Below are 22,586 nucleotides of genomic sequence, written 5' to 3'. Positions count from 1 at the left end.
AATAGAAGTGCAACACGTTCACCGATACTAAGCGGAGTTGCCAGGCTGTGGACCAGGCTGTAGAGCTAGGGCGCCATTAAGTCTGAGACCGCAAGGAGCCTGCGGCCGTGCCACTCTCCGTTCTTCATTCGCCCAAATCCCTACTAGCGTTTTCCCAACACTTCCCACCAGATGTTTACAAAGTGTTGACACCCAGCTTCCTCGCCCTCCCTAATTCCTTCGCACCGCCCAGCCGGTTCCAACAACCTCCTAACACCCCGCCCATCTGGCATTCCGGGACTACCTTGCCCCACTTGCCCTTTGCTGCTTGGGACCTGGCGCCCCGCCCACTCCAGCCGTCACGTGAGCCTCCCGTAGCTCACAAGAGCCATTGCCCCGCCCCTTCTGTCACGTGCTCCCAACCATTTGCCCTCCCCATTTACAGTACCTGTCCCGCCTCCGCTTATCACGTGGTTACTACCCCACCCCCAATCCCCCTCTTAAGCGTCTCGCCACACCTTCTCACGTCCCTCCGCCCCGCCCTCCCGGGAGACCACCAGCCCCTCTCGTCACGTGGCCAAATGTCCCGCCCCTGCTTGTGCCTGCCCCACCCCCGCGCCGGCGCGCTTCGACGTGCCCTGGAACTTACCCTCCCTCAGAGACCAGCCTGCGGGGACGCCCGGTTGTAGTTGCGGCCGAGTGAGCGCTCTTCAGGCGGTCTCTTAGTCGCTCGGCCACAGCATTGGATGAGGAGGGAGCTGCCCGTCGCGAGGTCTGCGACCCTTGGTAAAGAGGCCGGGCGCGGGTTCCCGCGGAAAGCACAAAGGCGCTCGGGGGCGCGGGCTATGCCCGCCGAAGGCTGCGCCGGGGAGGGCGGCGGCCGCTTGGCCTGCGGGGCGAGCAGGTTTAATTGACCGGGGTCTCAGCCTGGGCTCCCCGGCTTCCTGCCTTGGGGTAGCGGGCTCCGGGGAGTGGCCGGAGGTCCGGCCCGCCCTCCGCATCTGCTGCTGGTGGGCACACCTGCTATCTGGGCCGCGTCGGGGACCGTGGATGTGAACGGCGCGCTCTCCCCGGCCCTGAAGAGCTGCCCCCGGTTCTGCTGAGGGGTATCTCTTCCGAGCCCTTGAATCACAGACAACAGACCCTGCTGCCAACGTGCCGCTTGCTTGCCTCCGGTCTGGAGCGCTTGTTTTGTCTTTCCGGAAAGGCTGCCCTTGACACGTTGTGTCTTAAGTTATTGCAGACCCTCGCAGACTGAATGGCCACAAGGTGGTCATTAGGGAGAAAGGCACGCCCTTCAGTTTCTGAGGCGGGTGCAGTTTCCCCCTCCCCCCCCCCTTTTTTTTTTTTTTTTTTTTTTGCCTACAGCAGCGTTTTAAAATGCTTTGCAAAGGCGAACGCAAATTTTCTAGTATATTGACACTGGTTACAAGGTTGGTCTGTGTAGTTCATGTTGACATGCGGAAGTAGATTTTATAGACCATTTAGGCACACATTCCTAAAGGGAGGTACATTGGAAGAAGGATCATTAACAAGGAGTCACCCAGGTTCTGGTTCAGATTTTGCTGTCCGACTTACGGAGGTGAAACCTTGGGAAACTTCTAATGTTGCAGTGAGAAATTGTTCAGAGTATCTAGCCGGTAGCAGTGCCTCTTTTGTACTTAAAAGCTGAGAAAGCCTGGAGGTAGCCTGGAGGTGTTTATTTGCTTACGTTCGGTTTTGCTTACCTGATCTCTAAGAGGTGTATGGTAGAATGGATCATCTTTGTGGTTCTCCATTGCTCCCTGTCTGGCTACAAGTGCAGTTTTCTATTTTAAGGTAACATTGAAAACCTTTCAGAACAGTTTTGGAACCCAAAACAGTACCTAAGATGGGTTCGTGAAGGTGTGATTTAAGCCATGCCATCGAAGTTTAGGCCAACAGGGCACACATAACTTTACATCTTTCTGGGGAGTTTTTTTTGTCTGGGAAACAAAGTATAATTCATATTCTCCTTCTCCCCCTTTCCTCTCTCTCCCTCTCCTCATCTGTGTGTGTGTGTGTAATTCCTAGTATTTGTTGACTATCTCCTGTTCTTTATCAACCACAGGGGTTGGAGATTGCTCATTGAGTCATGATATGACACCACTTGTGTAGATTAGTTGTGCTTATACAATTGTCAATACTTCCAGTTTTTTAATATACTATTCCATTTGTGAGGCATAGATGAAATATGTAAATGCTGCAGAACAGCTTATTAGTTGTAATCATTTGGCGTTTTTATTAGAAAATATTTATTCAATGCTTTTAAAAAATGGCTTAATTTAAAAATGAGCTTTAGTAATTTAATTCCTAAAAGTGCAAATGACATTAGTGGGAATAAGGGTAATAAGTTTATTTATTTACTTTTTTAAAAAATTGAGATAGGGCCTCACTTATGTAGGTAGGTCTGGCAGGCCTAAAACCCACTAACTAGATCAGGCTGGCCTTGAATTGACAGAGATTTCCCTTTCCCCTAAGTACTGGGATGCAAGGTGGTGTGTACTACCATGCCCATCTACAAATAATACTTTTTTTTTTTTTTTTTTTTTTTTCCGAGACAGGGTTTCTCTGTGTAGCTCTCGATGTCCTGGAACTCACTCTGTAGACCAGGCTGGCCTTGAACTCAGAAATTTGCCTGCCTCTGCCTCCCAAGTGCTGGCAAATAATACTTTTAAATTAACTAAAATGTGATAGTGGTCTGTAATATTATTTATCTGAGAAAATGGACATTGAAATTTTGTAATAAAAGAGAAAAGTGAAATTAAACTTTTATTCCACTTTGTATTTAACAGTTTTAATCTTATTTGCGAGTGTGTGGTACTAGAAACTAAACCCAGGGCCTTGGCATGTTGGGTGTTTTCTAGTAAAACCAAGAACCTAATAAACATTAGTTATAATTGTAAATATGTTTTTTTCTGTAGCATAAATCAGATATGGAAATGAATCTTTATAACAAAGGGATTCATTGCACTTAAAGTTACTTTCAGTTGAGGACCCCAATATTGGGCTACCATCTTTGTGACTGCACTTTTCCTTGGTTAGTTGGTCTAATTATACTAGAACCATGTAGTTCAGCCATTGCCTTGTTGCTTTTGTAGAGCTAGTGACTGTCCCGTGGTTCCGGTTTGTAGGTGACTTACATTTGAACGGAGCCAACAAATGCTGATGTTTCATCTGGGAGCTCCTTGCTCCTTTTATAATCTATGGCTTTTCTAATCCTTAAGCACATGGGATCACCTGCCCTTCTAATAAGCCCTTGGGTCATATGTATTGCATCCAGACCACTGACAACTGTAGTACCCATAGACAAGTACTACCATCTACCATGTGATCTTAATTTGTAGTACTTATGTTACAAAAAAACCAAAAAAACAACTGAGCAAATTACATAACATAAATAACCTCGTATATTAAAATATTTTAGTGTAAAGCCAGGCAAGGTGGCACACGCCTTTAATCCTAGCGCTCGGGAGGCAGAGAGCAGGCAGATTTCTGAGTTCGAGGCCAGCCTGGTCTACAAAGTGAGTTCCAGGACAGCCAGGGCTACACAGAGAAACCGGGTCTCGAAAAACCAAGACAGCAACAACAAAATTTAGTGTATAATTAACAGAGAATTCTCATTTTTTTGATAGATTGTGTAGCTTATACTTAGAGCACTTAATTTATTCTACACACGTTTCATAGTTTTTGTAGTCATATCAGCAGTGGCTATTGTGTTATGCTATATATTGTTGGTTAGTCTGAACTCTTTTTTTTTTTTTTTGAGACAGGGTCTCATTATGTAGCTCTGGTTGGAACTCGTGTAGACTAGGGTGTAGTCACCTGCCTGTGAAGCGCCCAACTGGTTAGTCTGAACTCTAAGAATGCTGTTCTTAGTACTTTTGCAGATTAATACAACATAATGTGGTTGTGAAGTGTAATATTTTGGGACTTTAGTTTCATACTGTCATTAAAATTTCTAAAACTGGGACACAGTACTTCATGGCTTAAAAAAGCTCTCTAGTATATGATTATGGAATGCCTGTGGCATTCTGGATGAGATCCTAGACCAGAAAGGTCAGTGTCGGGGCAGTAGGGAAGAACTAAGAAAATCTGAATGCAGAATGGACATTTTTATGCATCAGTTGATTTTGATACTGATTTATTGACTAAGAAAAGTGTGCCAAGTATAACATTTCATGAGGCAAATAGTCTCCCAGGACACATAGGAACCCTTCTGCACTATTTTTGTAGTAATTCTAGAAGTCTTTTTGAGTCAAGGTTTTATGTAGCCCAGGCTGACCTTGAATTTGATAAGTAGTTGAGGATGACTTTGAATTTAGAATACTGTTGCCACCACCTCCCAAGTGCTGGGATTATAGATGTTTGCCACTGCACAGAGTTGAAACTATGCTGGGATTGGAATTCAGGGCCTCTTGTATGCTGGCCAGCTACTGGACCTAAGCTATATCCCAGCCCCAATTCTACAAGTCTTAAGCTCTTCCAGAAATAAGTATATTAAAATAAATGAGATGATCTTTCCCAGATGATTCCATTGCTCCACATGAGAATCCGTGCTCCGGGTCACCAATGACTTGCCCTCTGCAGGCTGGATGGCAGAATAGAATCTGGTATTGAGTATTGTTGCAGAGGAAAGGCTTACTGTTTTTAAGTCCCTGTACATTTAACTCTCCCAGTAGTAACAGGACTATGGCTCCTGTTACCAGCTTGGAGAGGTATGTTGCCTTCTCTTAGATCACGCAGCTGATGAAGCAGGAACTAGTTTTAGTGTAGTATATTTTTCTATTCGCAACTTTTGCTTCCTAGAGTAAATGGTGGTTAATATGAATACTGTGTATCATGTTTTGATTTACAAAGGTCATTTCTCTTTCCTCTTTCACAGGGATCTTTTGAGGTTTGTATTGTTTCTCTCTTTCTTTTTTAACCAGTAAGATACCCAAGGAGCCTTTGACACTGAGTTCTGTGCTTTTTCTCTTCTCTCACACAGAATTTGGAATATTGTAAGGCGTTAGAGTGTTATCTTTGAAAATTGGACAAGAAGTACTTGTATTTTGTAATATATCATTAAATTAGATAAGAAGTACTTGTGTTTTGTTATATAAGGTATGGTATATATATTAGTCAGAGTCACAGTTTTACTGCTGTGAACAGACACTATGACCAAGGCAAGTCTTATAAAGAATAACATTTAATTGGGGCTGGCTTACAGATTCAGAGGTTCAGTCCATTGTCAACAAGGTGGGGGCTTGGCAGCATCCAGGCAGGCATGGCACAGGCAGAGCTGAGAGTTCTATGTCTTCATCCAAACGCTGCTAGTGGAAGACTGACTTCCAGGCAACTAGCATGAGGGTCTTAAGTCTGAGACCACAATGACACACCTACTCTAACCAGGTCACACCTATTCCAACAAGGCCACACCTCCAAATGGTGCCACTCCCCGGTCCAAGAATATACAAACCAGGATAGTATATGTACACTAACCTGTATCCTATAGACCAAGTCACAAATGGAAAGGAATAATTTTAACACTGAAATTCAATGTACTTTAAGTCACTTTTGGTTGAGGATCTACTGGGCTGTCATCTTTCTCACTTTTCTTTGGTCAGCCAGTCTAATTGTGCTAGAACCTAGTGATTGAGCCATTTCCTTGTTGCTTTCATAGAGCTGGTTGATTGCTGTTTCAGTTTATAGTTGATTTGCTTTAGAGTTGAACTGCTAAATACTGAGCTCTGGAAGGCCCCTGTGCCTTGTTGGTAATTGCTTCCCCAGATTAACCACCTGTACTTTTAGTAAACTCCAGGTTTATGTATAATGGTCCTCTGCCCCAATTTAAACTTGCTTCTGTACAGGTATACTATACATGGATTAGAAATATACTAATGCTTAAAATGAATGAATTCATACGAGTAATTGCATATAACAACACAGATGTACTTCAGAAGCATTATTCTAAATGATATACAGGAAACACAGAAGGCTGTCTCATCCCCTATGATTTGTTTTTCCTGTCATAACTTTTGCATGGAATACTCTTTATTGTGCTTTTTATATTGGTAGATACATTAGTACACATTTTATCTTTCTCGTCTCTCAAAAATCTTTGTGTTTACTATTTTATAGAGGTGTGTACATGAGTTTGTTTAGGCATTTGGTGGCTGATTGACAGACCTTTTTGTGGTCTGACATTGCTACATCTCTTGGATGAATTGCCAGCTAATACAGTAAGCATACACTTTTATTAGGAACTGACAAGTTGTTTTTTAGGATAGTTATGTCATTTGCATTCTCAGAGTGATGTGTGTAGGTTTCAGTTGCTACTGTTCTTATCCTAAAGAACACTTTTTTAAAAGGCATTTTTGTCAGGTATAGTGGAAATAGAACCTTTTATCCCAGCATTCAGGAAGCAGAGGCAGGTAGAACTCTGAGTTCAAGGCCAGCCTGGACTACACATTTTTAAGTCAGCCAGGGCTATACAGTAAGACCCTGTCTTCTTTTAAAAAGTAAGTAAGTAGTAATGCTTGGTTGTTTGACTTAAAATGTACAGTTTGATGAACTTAGTAAAATGTATATGCCAGAGAAAATACTATAGTTTAAACATAATTTGAGTTTGTCCATGTGTTGAAGCTTGCTCCTCAGTGTGGTGGTGTTTTAGGAGCTTGCAGGTATATCCAACTTGCAGATGCCTCTGAAAAAAATAAACCGTGAAACTGAGCGTCATGGTATATGCCTTTAATCCCAGCACTCGGGAGGCAGAGGCAGGTAGATTTCTGAGTTTGAGGACTGTTTGGTCTACAGAGTGAGTTATAGGATATCCAGAGCTACATAGATAAACCCTGTCTCAAAAACAGTCTTTGTTAGAGTTTCTATTGCTGTAAAGACACACGTGACCAAGGCAACTGACAGCATTTAACTGGGGCTGACTTACAGGTTCTGAGGTTCAGTCCATTCTCATCATGGCAGGAAGCATGAGAGCATCCAGGCAGGCAGGCATGGTGTTGGAGGAGCTGTTCTGGACAAACAGGAGAAACATGTGCCTCCCACATGGCTAGGAGGAGGAGGGTCTTCAAGCCCAACCCCACAGTGACACACTTCCTCCACCAAGGCCACACCTACTTCAACAAGTCTACACTTTTTAATAGTGCAAGTCCTTAGGCCAAGTATATTCAAACCGCCACACAAACAAGCAAAGCAAAAGGTAAGCTATGAAGATGGCCCAAAACAAAATTGTAGTCTAACTTAGAATAAGATGATTCTTTTGGATGTGTGGTTTTAAAAATTTCAGTCACACAGTTATTTTTTTACTTAATTTTATTTTATTTTTAATTTACTCTTTACACTCCATATTCCATTCCCTGCTCCTCCCATCCACCTTCCAACTGCTCCACATCCACACCTCCCCACCCTGTTGGTTACTTTTTGAGACAGGGTTTCTCTGTGTAGCACTGGCTGTCCTGGAACTCAGAAATCCACCTGCCTTTGCCTACTAAGTGCTGGGATTAAAGGCATGCGCCACCACTGCCTGGCATTTGTCACACAGTTCTTGAGTGTGACTTTTGCAAATGAGAACATCTTGTTGCAGTGTTGAAAGATTAGACACACCTGTGAGAGGTAGGGCCTATCAGGAAATTATGAAGTTGTTGAGTGTACCACCTTCAGGAGGAATTGTGGTTCTCATTAAACCTGGCTAGTTTTTGAAAGGTTATTGGTAAGAGAACAAGTCTGGCCTGACTCTTCCTTGTCACTGATAGGGCTTCTTGCTCAGTGGTTTCCCCTTCTCCATTTCTTTGTCATGACTTTGAAGCTATTTGTTATGAACTCTCACCACAGCCTAGCTATTGCTAGCACCACACCATTTACACTCTAGAACTGTGAGGTAATAACTACCCAGCCGCAGGAATTGTCTTATGTAAATCAAATATAGAAGGCATCACCATTATCAAGACTGAGTATATCCATCCCCCCTTAGTCCCAAATCTCTTGAGTTCCTTTTCCCTTGTTCCCTGGCATTACTCACCTGCTTTCTTAAGTTAGTTTACATTTTCTAGAATTTTGTGCAGATGGACTCTCATGCAATGTTTGGGATTGTCTTGTAAAATTATTTGAAATTTGCCCAATTTGTTGTGGTGTTAGTTCACTAATTTTTATTATTGAATGGCATTCCTGAGATGGGTATAACAAGATATGTCTGCCTCTGCCAAGTGCTGGGACTATGTTGAATTGTCATTAACTTGAAAACTCTATATTTTCTCGATGCAGAGTTCTTTGTTGAAATATATTTTCAAAAATCCATAGCTTCCTAATCATTTTTTCAGTGGTGTCTTTTTTATTTTTAAATGCCCAATGGGAAGTCTTTACAGTCACTACATCTGTTTAGTGGAGGCATTTGCCATTGGGAATTATGAACTCTTAAATTGGTAGAATAGAAGCCAAAAACAGGTAAGATATAAAGTAAAATAAGGAGAGGAGTCTTTTAATTTCTGTACCTGTGAAGTCTGGTTATGGGAGGAATATTCAGTCTGTAGAACATCCTATAGGGAAGGTGACCTGATGCTGCAAGAGATCATCCTGTAGGTTAGCAACCAGATGCTCCAAGGGATAAACTACAGAGAGTGGTGTCTTGGTAATAAAAAAGGTAGGAGTAAAAGGTTCATTAAGCTTACTATTTCACATTGGACAAAGTAGACAAGACTAGTTTTGAGGACAATTAGCATTTCCCCAACTCCTGCTTTTGTTGCCATAGTAGTTACCACATGCTGAGGAATGCCAGGAGCTCTAGCAAAAAGATTTTTAATTGGTGAAATTCAATTTGAATTTTTGCTTTTTTGTTGTTGTTCTTCATTAGAAGAAACCACTGACAAAAGCTGAATGTGATTGTATATTCTTGTAAGTCCAGTATTTGAGAAGCTGAGGATGATGAGTTTGAGACCTGCTAGGGCTACATGGTGAGACCTTGTCTCAAAAACATTGCCAAAATCCAAAATAAACCTTTGTCAAACCAATAATCACTAATATCTTTCCTCTTATAAGTTTTATAACGTCTGTGGTTCATTTTGTTTTCAGTGAAGTATATGATACAAGAATTCTATATGAACCCTGCTGTGGTGGTGCCTGCCTTTAATCCCCATACTTGGGAGGCAGAGGCAGACAGATCTCTATGAATTTGAGACCAACTTTGTCAACAGAGCTAGTTCCAGTACAGCCACTACACAAACCTCGCCTTGAAAAACAAAAAAACAACAAAAAGAGTATCATATGAATGTTGAATTTACTGTTTGCATGTTTGAATATGACTCAGCAGGTAAAGGTGTTTGCTTTCAAACCTGACAAGCTGAGTTGGATCCCTAGGACCTAAATTGTGAAACATCTCTGTTGTGAACATTCTATACTAGAGTGCTTTCTTGCCTGCTTTTTTCTTCCTTCCTTCCTTCCTTCCTTCCTTCCTTCCTTCCTTTCTTTCTTCCTCTTCCTCTTTTTTCCTTTCCTTTCCTTTTCTTTTCTTTTCTTTTCTTTTTTTTTTTTTTGGAGACAGGATCTCTATAACTTTGGTTATCCTGGAACTCATTATGTAGACCAGGTTGGCTTCAAACACAGAGATCCTCCTGTTTCTGCCTCCTGGGTGCTGAGAGTAAAGGTGTAGGCCAGTTGTATATTTTTAAAAAAAACAATGACTCCTACATTGTTGTTGTCGTCCCTGAGCAGTACAGTAATTTATGTAAATGGAGTTTGGGTTTGGTAGTGCACCTTGTATGGGTTTGGGCAAATATGTTATTTATTCAGTGTTAGAATAAAATGAACAGTATTTTCACTACTTCAGAAATCCTTCAAGGTACTGTAGCTGCTCATCTTACATTCTCCTAGCACATGAAATCATAGGTTGGCCTTCTGATCTTCACTGTCTCTAGTTGGCCTTTTTCAGGATGTTGTACAGTTGCAATCATGCACCGTATTTCATTTTCCGACTGGTTTCTTCTACTTGGTGGTATGTTTCCTCCATGCTTTTCTGTGGCTTAATAGCTCTTTTGTGTGTGTGTGTGCTAAAATTACATTGCACTAAAATTGCTCATGAGGGTGAGGCAGGGGGATGGAGAATTTGAAACTGTCTCAATAAAACAAAACAAATTCTATCCAGAGACTACCCCATCTGGAGATCCATCCCATAATCAGCCACCAAACCCAGACACTATTGCATATGCCAGCAAGATTTTGCTGAAAGGACCCTGATATAGCTGTCTCATATGAGGCTATGCCAGTGCCTGGCAAATACAGAAGTGGATGCTCACAGTCATCTATAGGATGGAACACAGGGCCCCCAATGGAGGAGCTAGAGAAAGTACCCAAGGAGCTGAAGGGGTCTGCAACCCTAAAGGTGGAACAACAATATGAACTAACCAGTACCCCCAGAGCTCGTGTCTCTAACCTCATTTGTAGCAGAAGATGGCCTAGTTGGCCATCATTGGGAAGAGAGGCCCCTAGGTCTTGCAAACTTTATATGTCCCAGTACAGGGGAATGTCAGGGCCAAGAAGTGGGAGTAGGTGGGTAGGGGAGCAGGGCAGGGGGAAGGTATAGGGAACTTTCAGGATAGCATTTGAAATGTAAATAAAGAAAATTACATTATGGATATCTCAGAGTTTCTCCATTTCCCTACTGAAAGATCTCTTAGTTGCTCTTTGGTTGTAGTAATTATAGACAGCATTGTGGTTGTCACCTGTATGCAGATTTTTATATAGACTTTAGATTCTAACTTCTCTAGGTAAAAGTCAGGAGGTAATAGGGCAGTGGTATGGCACCCCTTTAATCCCAACACTCAGGAGGCAGAAGCAGAGTTCAAGGTCGTCCTGGTCTACAGACTGAGTTCTAGGACAGCCAGGGCTACACAGAGAAACTGTCTTGAAAAACAAAAGCAAAAAACAAAACAAAACAAAACAAAAAAAAAACCCCACTACTACAAACAAAATCCCAGGAGTACAATTGCTGCTGCATGTGCTCAAAGTATGTTTGTTTAGTTTTGAAAGAAATTTCCTGAGTGTCTTTACTGAACCATTCACTTTCCCACCGGCACTGAAGGCGTTCCTGGGACTCCACTCTGCTTGGTTCTTGAAGCTGTCAATATTCTGGACATTGCCCTAGTAATAAGCATGTACTAATATCTCATTGTTATTTTAATTTGCATTTCCTAGATGGCATATGGTATGGATCTCTTAATAGGTTTGTTTAGTATGTGTAGATCTTTGGTACAGTATCTGTTAAAGTCTTTGGCTCTTTTTCTTTTTTAAGATCAACTCTTAATTTTCTTGTGTCTTTTGTATGCACATGAGTGTAAGTGCTTGTGGAGCTGAAGTGACATGTAGTTGTGAGCTGCCCAGCGTGGGTGCCGGGTGCTTCTCTGCAAGAGAAGAATTGCTCTTAACTGCTGAACCATCTCTCCATCCCTGCCTATTTTTAAACTGAATTTTTAATTAAATAAATAAATGTATTTTAAACTTTTTATTATTTTATTAAATGCTTATAGGTATGTCTGGTTATCATTTGTGTGCCCAGTGCCTGAGGAGGCTAGAAGAAGGATTTGGGAGGCCCTGGAAATGGTCATGAGTCACCATGTGGGTGCTGGCATTGAACCTGGCTTCTCTGAAAGAGCAAGGTGGTGCCTGGCCTTTAACTTCTGAGCCATTCCTCCAGCCCGAATTGGTGGTTGTTGTTGTTGTTGTTGTTGTTGTTGTTGTTGTTGTTTCTTCTTCTTCTTCTTCTTCTTCTTCTTCTTCTTCTTCTTCTTCTTCTTCTCCTTCTCCTTCTCCTTCTCCTTCTCCTTCTCCTTCTCCTTCTCCTTCTCCTTCTCCTTCTCCTTCTTTTCCTCCTTCCTCCTTCTTCCTTTCTTCTTCTTCCTTCTTCTTTCTTCTTCCTTCTTCTTTCTTCTTTCTTCTTCTTTTCTTCTTCCTTCTTCTTTCTTCTTTTCTTCTTTTCTTTGTTTTTTCAAGACATGGTTTCTCTGCAGCTCTGTCTGTCCTGGAGTGCTCAATAGATCAGAATGACCTGGAACTCAAGGATCCACCTGCCTCTGCCTCTCAAGTGCTGAGATTAAAGGCGGGTGGCACCACTGCCTAGCTGAGTTGATGGGTTTTTTAAATGTTCAACTTAGTACTGTTCTTGGACTTGATACATTGGATTTTGAAAATATTGTTGGAAGGGAAGCATGATGGTGTGTGCCTGAATCATAGAACTTGGGAGGTAGAGTCAGGAAGATTAAAAGTTTGAAGTCATTAGGCATAAAGAGTTCAAGGCTAGTTAGTGTAGACTACATGAGATGAGGGGGGAGGTTAAAGGGATCTAGTTTGCTACAGTTGTATTAGCAACTTTTCTATCTATATTCTTGATTCTATCTATATTCTTGAATCATACTGGTTAGCAGTATCATTTTTTGTAGAAATGTGATCTTCCCCCTTCATTTTGAGTAAATTTTTTTTTTTTTTTTTTTTTTTTTTTGGTTTTTTTGAGACAGGGTTTCTCTGTGTAGCCCTTGCTGTCCTGGAACTCACTTTGTAGACCCAGGCTGGCCTCGAACTCAGAAATCCGCCTGCCTCTGCCTCCCGAGTGCTGGGATTAAAGGCGTGCGCCACCATGCCCGGCTCATTTTGAGTAAATTTACCAGTGGAAACTTTTCAGCCAGGAGTTCTTTTTTGTGGTTAGTTTTTAATATGTGTATATGTCATGTATGTGTGCCTGTGTATGCGTTTGCTTGTGTATGGAAGTTAGAAGTCCCACTTTTTGTTTGTTTTGAGACAAGAGTTTCTTTGACCTGGAGTACATGATCATGAGAAGCTGGCTGGCCCACTAGCCTTAGGAATCCTTCTGTTTCCTTCCCTAGGATTATACGTGTGTGTCATCATGTTAGGTTTTACCTTAACATTAAATAGCAACCATTTTACTTTTTTCAGTGGTGTTGAGGATCTAACCAAGAGTCTGTTCCTCATGTGCTCTGTATTCAGATTATATTCCAGCCCAAATTTGGGTTTCTTATGGTTTCATAAGTGTATAACTTCATTGTGATCAAATTTATTGTGAGCAGAGAACTAACTTTGCATGATTTCTGTCCTTTATATTTTGGGACCTGTTTCCTGATCTAGAGTTTGGGCTGTAGGAAGTCATGCCTTCCTAGTAGCTCTTCCATCACAGCATTAGCAAGGCTGAGAACCACTGTTATAGAAGCTTTCCCCATTCTGCTCTCTCCTGGCTTCCCCAGGCCAGGAGAGAACTTCTATTCTCTTGACTTCATGTGAGACCATACAGGATTTGTCTTTTATTTCTGACTTACTTAACATATATCCTGTGAATTCTGATATGTTGTCAGAAATGACAGGGTTCCATCCTTTTATATGGATAGCTACTTTATTATATATACACCATATTTTTGTCATTCATCTGTTGGTGGAAACAGGTTGATTGCATTTCTTGGCTGTTTACTAGTGTTGCAAGAAAAATGAAATTGAGTCTGTTTCTTCAAAATGCTGATTTACAGACGTTTTTAATTTTAGTAAAGTCTAGCTTTTTCTTCCTCATGTTTATAAATTTGTTAAATATTAAAATTCATTGCCAAATCCAAGCTTGTATTTCTATGTTGAATTGATGCACCCTTTACCCCAATGTGCACACTAAACCTTGCACATGCTGGGCACTGCTGATCATAAAACTCCAGCCTGTGAACTACATTCAAGGCAAAGTCATTGAGATGATGCCGTTTCTGTCTTTCATGGCACATGGATTTCCAGATACCCTGTGCTAATTTTCTTTTTTAACATTTTAATTTTTTTCTTCTTCTTTTGAGACAGAGTCTCAATATACCCTGACTGACTTGCAAATTCACTATGTACACTAGGGTGGCCTGAAATTCAGAGATCCTCCTGCCTCTGTCTGGGATTAAAGGCTTGGTTTACATATTTCTTTTATTAAAATGCTTATTTCTCCAAATGCTTCTTTCGCTGTTTCCTCATTTTTGTTTCATGCCTAAGTCTTGCTTTTGTGTTTCCTTCGCTGGTTCTCCGTCTTGTACCACTTTATAACTATCAACTCATTTCCTATCCTATTTTTGCTTTTTTTTTTTATAGCCAGACTGATTTATGATATTTGCCTTTCTTTCGTTACATTGCCTGTTTTAATTCAGAGAAGTATTTTATATTGTGTATCTGTTCATTCTTAGAAAGCTGGGATTCATTAAGAAAAAAACTTGAGCTTAATACTTGCTAATGATTACAAATGTACAACTCAGAAAACTAGTTGGTGGCACAGTTTCTTCTGCTGGTACCTTGTGAGTTTTATTGTTGCTTTGCTCATTACACTTTATCTTATTTATTGGGTGCTTGTTTGGGGATTATTATTTTATTCCTATTTTTTCCCCTTTTGTGGTGTTTGGGTACATATTAGGGGCAAACAAGCAGTCTATCAACTGAGTTACAGCTCCTTTTTTTTTAAAGAAATTAAAAATTGATTTACTATCACTTTTTTTTATTTGACAGTTTTGTACATGTATGTAACATATCTAGTCACATTTGTCCCCCATTTTCTTATCTTTATCTTAATGCCAATAACTCCCATCTCCAGTTATTTTATTCTTATTTGTTTTGAGGTTCTCACAAATATTAAAGAAGTATTCTACTACCGATAATGCTATAGCCTTATTTTATTATTGTGGATAATGTAGTGCCAAGAATTAGTGATTCAGCTTTGATATATTTAGATTGCTTAATATTTACATGCTTGATGCATATTAGCATTTTATCATTCTAGGTACTAGAGTATCAGAATTACTGCATGTGTTATGCATATCTGGAGTAGTCTTAAATTATAAACCGCTTAGTTATAAATTATTTACTTAAGTTTTTGTTTCTCTTAAGATTTTATTTCCTTGTTTTTGTTTTGGATTGTTTTTGATATATCTAGTAAGATATAGTTGGTTAAAGCAGATGTCCTGGGGGAGGAAGGTAACATTTGTTAAGCTGTATATTTTGTGGTAGGTTTCTTAGTAATTTACACGAGAAAGGCAATTAAAAAATTAACAGATGGGTAAAGTAGCATGATGGAAAATACTAAGTGAGCTGAGGACAGAACAGTGGTAGATGTGATGGGCTCATCAGTTGGCTGGAAACCTAAGTTTGCTCCACAGAACTCACAGAAAAAGCCAGGCACAGTGGCATGTGATTGTAATCCAGCCCAGCGAAGGTGGAGATGAGGTGCATCCATGGGGCTTGCTGCTCAGCCAGCCTGGACTTCGTGGTGCATTCTATACCAGTGAGAGACCCTGTCTCAAAAAAAACCCAAAAAACCAAACCAAAAAAAAAAACCAAGACAAAACAGAGCCCAGTGTGGTGGTTCACATGTTTAATTTTTAGGCAGAGGGAGAAGGATATCTATGAGCTTGAGGCCAGCCTAGTCTACATAGCTATTTAGTTGGACTCTGTCTCAAGGCAAAACAAACAAAATGATAGATGGTACCTGAGACTATCTGAGGTTGTCCTTGATCTCTATAGGAGTGTGAGCGTGTGGGCCGGCACACACACACACACGCACACACATATACACACACACACCCTTTCCCACCTTTTCTCCATAAATACAAAAGATGTATGTGTGTGTATGTATTTGTTGAAACGTAAGGAAGAAGTGATTGCAACAGGGGAGGAGGAAGACTTGCAAGAAGCTTGAAAGTGTCATGTGAACATTTAAAACATTGCTGAGAAAAGCAGGGGGGTGTTCAAAGAAGTAGACATGCAAAGATTGAATGTTCTGGTGCTTAGCAGTTTGTGTTTGGTGCAAGCATAGACAGAGGCAGGTGGTGATAAGTACTGAATAGGTTTAATTTCAGGAGTGTTGTAGTTAAATAAGCAGAATCCTCTCTATCTAGAGTTATCAGAATAAATAGCTTCTGACCCGATTTAAGGAGAAGAGGAAGAAATAAATCCAAATCAAAGTAAACTTTCATTTTACTGTAGCCTGTTCTTAGACAAAATAGAATAAATGACTCACACAGTTATATGCAGGATTTTCACTTAGATCTGTCTTATTATAGTTATCCCATGAATATCTTAATCAATTTCAAGGTATTCTTTGCAATAAGACTTCATTTTATCTGATCTTTCTTAGAAGTATTTATATTGTGTAATATACTATGTAGTTTCTTAGATATTTATGATTTTAACAGTTATTTAGTGTTTTTCAATTTCATTTCCTACCTCTGTTTTGACCTAATAATTTATCTGCAGCTTCCAATCCTCATTTCCATGTGTCTTCTTGCTCATCTCATCCACCTTGGTATGTGACTACCTTTTTACATAGATGACATTATTTAACTACCACATTTACTTGCTTTCTCACATCTCATTGCCTTTATCTAAAACTGTAGATTGGATGTCTTATGTTGAATTACTGAAATGGACTCTCTTGTGTAATCCTCTTTCTCGGTAACTGTTCCTGCATACTTGTCTTTGTAGTCACTAGGGTGGGTGCAGTCATAAAGCCTGGCAGTAAAGAGGGAATATGGATTGGCCTGTAACTAATTGCTGTTCTCCAGTGCCACAGTTTTTCTACAGTAGCATAAAACCAAACACTGACCAGTTCTGAAGTTTCTAAGCTATAGTAATCTTGTGAAAAGTAGATGCATGTCTCCATACTCATCTCCCATACATAGTCAAAGGTACTTCTCATTTTATGTTGCTCTTCAAAAAAAGAAAACCCAACTCATTCAAGGATAAAGTACAGTTATACTTCATGTACCAACCAGTCGAATTGTGAGATCTGTCATTGGCTGATTCCCTCATTGTTGGACTATCAGTGTGTTTATACAGACTGGCTGCTTACTTATTTCATGTGGTCTCTTGATGCAGTAGGTGATATTGTAATAAGCACAAGATGTATGAGGGTGCTGCCAACATTACATGGCACACATTACATTACTGCTGTAAGAACTTTTAAAAATAGGTAAATATATGTATTAGATGATAGTTTCTAAAGTATCAATAAAATGTAGTATAAAAACAACTATTATACTAATTTATTATTACCAAATACTATACTCTGCATATTTGTGTTATGCCTTTTATACTACTGCAGCATGGTAGGTGTGTGTACACTTTGTATTACCGAAAATATGAGTAATGTGTTACCCTAGGATATTAGAATACTATGACAACATTTTTCAGCTTCACTGACATCTTAGGGTCCAGTGTGTGTGTGTGTGTGTGTGTGTGTGTGTGTGTGTTTGTGTTATGGTCCATTGAAGCTAAAAGAAGCCATTGGATCCCCTGGACTTGGAGTTCTAGACATATGTGAGCCACCCAGTGTGGATGCTAATCTGAACTCAGGTCCTTTGGAAGAGCAGCACGTTTTAATTGCTAGGCCATCTCATCACCTTTAGGACGAATTTGTGAAAAGTTGTACTGATGTATATAGTAATACATGAAAGCAGAGACTGAACAGTTCAAAGGTTGAAAGCTCTCTTTACTATGATGAGCAAATTGGGCAGGATAAAGGTACTGTATAGATAAGAAGTAGATTTTGGATGTGGTAAATTTTAGGTACTTCTGACCAGTTTTGCTTATAAAAATGTCCGGTATTAGACAAAGCTGTCCACTTTCTCCCTACCTATTCGATATAGTACTTGAAGTCCTAGCCAGAGCAATTAGACAACAAAAGGAGATCAAAGGAATACAAATTGGAAAGGAAGACGTCAAAATAACACTATTTGCAGATGATATGATGGTGTATATATAAGTGACCCCAAAAATTCCACCAGAGAACTCCTAAACCTGATAAACAACTTCACTGCAGTAGGTGGATATAAAATTAACTCCAACAAATCATTGGCCTTTTTCTACACAAAGGATAAACAGGCTGAGAAAGAAATTAGGGAAACAAAACCCTTCACAGTAGTAACAAATGATATAAAATACCTTGGTGTGACTCTAAGGAAGTGAAAGATCTGTATGATAAGAACTTCAAGTCTTTGAAGAAAGACATCGAAGAAGATCTCAGAAGATGGAAAGATATCCTGTGCTCATGGATTGGCAGGATTAATATAGTAAAAATGGCTATCCTGCCGAAAGCAATCTACAGATTCAATGCAATCCCCATCAAAATTCCAGCTCAATTCTTCACAGGGTTAGAAAGGACAATTTGCAAATTCATCTAGAATAACAAAAAAACCTAGGATGGCAAAAACTATTCTCAACAATAAAAGAACCTCTGGTGGAATCACCATGCCTGATCTCAAGCTGTACTACAGAGTAATTGTGATCAAAACTTCATGCTACTGGTACAGCGACAGACAGGTAGATAAATGGAATAGAATTGAAGACCCAGAAATGAACCCACACACCTATGGTCACTTGATCTTTGACAAAGGAGTCAAAACCATGCAGTGGAAAGAAGACAGCATTTTCAATAAATGGTGCTGGCTCAACTGGCGGTTAGCATGTAGAAGAATGTGAATTGATCCATTCTTATCTCTTTGTACAAAGCTCAAATCTAAGTGGATCAAAGAACTCCATATAAAACCAGAGACACTGAAACTTATAGAGGAGAAAGTGAGGAAGAGCCTGGAAGATATGGGCACAGGGAAAAAGATTCCTGAACAGAACAGCAATGGCTTGTGCTATAAGATCAAGAATCAATAAATGGGACCTCATAAAATTGCAAAGCTTAACACCAGTCAGAATGGCTAAGATCAAAAAATCAGATGATAGCAGATGCTGGCGAGGATGTGGAGAAAGAAGAACACTCTTCCATTTCTGGTGGCACTACAAGCTGGTACAACCACTTTGGAAATCAGTTTGGCGGTTCCTCAGAAAATTGGACATAGTTCTACTGGAAGATCCAGCAATACCACTCCTGGGCATATATCCAGAAGATGCTCCAACATGTAATAAGGACACATGCTCCACTATGTTCATAGCAGCCTTATTTATAATAGCCAGAAGCTAGAAAGAACCCGGATGTCCCTCAACAGAAGAATGGATACAGAAAATGGTACATTTACACAATGGAGTACTACTCAGCTATTAAAAACAATGAATTTATGAAATTCTTAGACAAATGAGTGGATCTGGAGGATATCATCTTGAGTGAGGTAACCCAATCACAAAAGAACACACATGATATGCACTCACTGATAAGCAGATATTAGCTCAGAAGCTCAGAATCCTTCTTAGAAGGGGAAATAAAATACACGTGGAAGGACTTGCAGAGACTGAAGGAATGACCATCCAGAGACTGCCCAACTTGGCGATCCATCCCATAAACAACCACCAAACCCAGACAGTATGGCAGATGTCAACAAGAGCCTGCTTACAGGAGCCTGATATAGCTGTCTTCTGAGAGCCTCTGCCAGTGCCTGGCAAATGCAGAAGTGGATGCTCACAGTCATCCATTGGATGGAGCACAAGGTCCCCAAAGAAGGAGCTAGAGAAAGTACCAAAGAAGCTGAAGGGGACTGAAGCCCCATAGAAGGAACATCAATATGAACTAACCAGTACCCCCAGAGCTCCTTGGAACTAAACCACCAATCAAAGAAAATACATGGTGAAAATGTGGTTCTAGCAGTATATGTAGCAGAGGATGGCTAAGTCGGTCATCAATGGGAGGAGAGGCTCTAGGTCCTGTGAAGGTTCTATGCCCAAGTATAGGGGAATGCCAGGACTGGGAATGGGAGCAGGGGGAGGAGGAAGAGGAAAGAAACTAGGAAAGGGGATAATATTTGAAATGTAAATAAAGAAAATAATCTAATTAAAAAAATGTCTAGTAAGCCGGGAGTGGTGGTACACGCCTTTAATCCCAGCATTCGGGAGGCAGAGGCAGGTGGATTTCTGAGTTCGAGGCCAGCCTGGTCTACAAAGTGAGTTCCAGGACAGCCAGGGCTATAGAGAAACCCTGTCTCGAAAAAAACAAAAAAAACCAAAAAACAACAACAACAAAAAATGTCTAGTATTGAGAAATCTTTTATCCTTTTCGTTTTTCATGACCTTGACTCTGAAAAGTTTATTTCTATTTTCTAGTGGAATGTTTTGCCTTCTGGATTTGTGTGTTTCCTAGTAATTGTGTGAAGTGAAATATGCTTTTTTTATTTCTTACTTATTTTAGACTGGGTCTTACTATGTAGCTCTGGATGTCCTGAACTTAATGTTGCTGGCCTCAAAATCCACCTGCCTCTGCCTCTCAATTGCTGGGATTAAAGGCATGTGCCACTATGCCCAGCTGAAATATACTTTTGATAAGAAGACACATAAAAGACAGTCTACACTCTAGGTGTGTCTCACCTAGGTATCACTCTTGATTGATAAGGTCGATCATTTGGCTTAAAACTTGTCATTGAAAAAGAAGCATTGCAATGTCTGTTTTCCTTTTTAGAAAGAGTAAGTAATCTGTGGGGAGAAATGTGTTAGGATTCCTAACAACTTTAAACATATATAATTATTCTCTATTCCCACTCAACACCATGACTTAGAGAAGCAATTATTTTAAAAATTTATCAAGTTTGTTTATCAGATAATCCCTGTTTGTTGGAATAAAAGTAAGGGGTGTTGGTACAGTGGTGACAACAAGCAAAGGCAGTGGCAAAATTGATCCCTTGTGTCCCTTATCACCGCCGTAAAAATTATGCCTCCAAAATTATACACATTATGTGCTTAGTCTTTAAGGAATCTTGTTTAGAGATATAATTTTTTTTATTTAATTTTTAGGTTTAAATGAAACACCAGATGTTTACAGCCTTCCAAGGTAAGCTTAATGTTTTTTTTGAAACAGTGCCACTGTATTTATTAATTTATTAATTAATTTACTTACCACCTCAGCTTACTAGCTTTTTTTTTTTTTTTTTTTTTTTTAAAAATCAAAAATGATGCTTTGTTTTGTTTTTTAATAGTAAGCAGGGAAACTTCAGTGCATACAACCAACATTCCAAACAAGAAACAGAATCAAGTATTTTATGAAGTTGTTTTTTGAGAATATTTTGACAACTATGAAACAAATAGAAAAGTCAGCACTAGAGAGCACTAATATTATCTAAATATTTCTAAAAGTAATTTTACAGATTACATATGGGCTTCAGTATAGCATGATGAGAAAAATATATATCCTAGATGACAATGCATCCAAATGGAAGTAAAAATATTTTTGTTTTCAAAATTATTATTAAGTATGTAAGAATTATACTAACTCTATTAATTTTTATTATATTATAAAGTTGGATAGACCTCTCCTTACCAATCCTCTGCCCACTAGTTCCCCCTGAGTCATAACCAGAAGTGGTGAGGTATACTGTCATCATGCTCATGGCTCTGCCTGCCTTGTGGGAAGGCCTGCTGGGCCCCAAGGAATATTCAGGTTCATCAGAGTCAAAGCCAGCAGAGGTGAACAGTGTGCTGTTCCTTGAGATCCATTGGTTGTTCATCCTACAGCTGGGTCTGCTTCCCCAAGGTGTCTGGTCAGCATCAGGAACATCCAGCCAATGCCAGGAACAAACAGATGGCTGTGGTACATTTACAGGAGAAACATTCATTCTTCTTGTTGCTGTTCTCTGAGTTTCTGTTTCAGTAACAAAGACCAAAACTCTTCTTGATAGTAGAAATATCCCACGGCTTAGAGGAGTTTTCAGTAGCTTACTAGCTTTATCTTAGAGACTATAGACCTCAGAAGAATGGTTGTTATTGCACAGAATATATAACAACCCATCACATGAGAACTTGCATGGTCATTTTATTTTGACCCTTGCCATGTTAGTGCTGAAAAAGTTTCAAGATTTTAAAATTTGGATCTGTGATACTTAGACTGTACAGTAAGTGGGTGGCTTTGAATGATGACCTTAATCTCTGCAGTTGGGTGATTCAGGCAGATCTTGATGAAGTCAGCCTGGGCTCCAAGATGAGAGAACCTTTATCCAGAGTTATGGAAGTGTTAGTGTTGACGTCCTTTGTCTTGCCTTGCTTCATCATAGCTTGTTGTTGCTGGGAGTCCTTGATACTCTGCCTGTTTCGGCCTTTGTCTTCTATTTGACTCTTCTGTTTTGTCTTCCTCTTTTCTTTCCTCCTTTGCTTCCTCCCTTTATTTTTTATTTGTTTGGAAACAGTCTCTCATAGTCTAGGTTGACAACAAACTTGCTATGTAGCCTAGGATGTGAAGAAAATGAGGAAATACCTAACTGCTCCTAGATGTAGTTGAGGAAAAGGATTTCATTGTAGATATGAGGGAGAGCTCAGCCAGAGATATCTGGAAGGGTCCAGACTGAACTGGGCTATGAGAAGAGAGAGAAGTGAGATGAAGAAAGAAGAGAAAAGAGGGCAAGCTAACCAAGAGAGCCTGTGGCCAAAATAGCAGGTTTATACCGGAATGAGGAGCTGGTTGAAGGGAGGGAAGCCCAATCCCTGAGCTGGCGAGTTTTAGGATAGGAGGTGGGATAAGAGGCTGGGAGAAGCCATAAGTACTGTGAGCCTTGTTTTGGACCTGACAGAATGAACTTGAACTTAAAGGTCCTCTGCCTCCACCCTCCAAGTGCTAGAATTCAGACTTATGCTCCTATGCTTTGTTGATATGGTGCTGGGCGTTGAGTCTA

The 22,586-nt window shown here is 40.1% G+C and overlaps 1 protein-coding gene across 8 annotated transcripts in view; it reads left to right on the top strand.

The window, feature by feature from the left end:
* The first annotated feature begins 470 nt into the window (after positions 1-470).
* Arhgap12 (Rho GTPase activating protein 12) overlaps positions 471-22,586 on the top strand; it is a 111,651-nt gene continuing 89,535 nt past the window's right edge. For 6 of the 8 annotated variants that reach the window (XM_030250623.1, XM_017318001.1, XM_006526316.1 and 3 more), the window contains exons 1-2: positions 480-765; positions 20,719-20,755. The gene's annotated coding sequence lies outside the window, so the exon portion shown is untranslated. Of the gene's footprint in view, positions 766-20,718; positions 20,756-22,586 lie in introns of all 8 variants that reach the window. The other 2 variants (NM_029277.2, NM_001039692.1) reach the window with 1 other exon arrangement.

Source organism: Mus musculus, chromosome 18 (assembly GCF_000001635.26).
Source record: "Mus musculus strain C57BL/6J chromosome 18, GRCm38.p6 C57BL/6J".
Lineage (NCBI taxonomy): Eukaryota > Metazoa > Chordata > Mammalia > Rodentia > Muridae > Mus > Mus musculus.
This window is presented reverse-complemented; position numbering and strand designations above follow the sequence as displayed.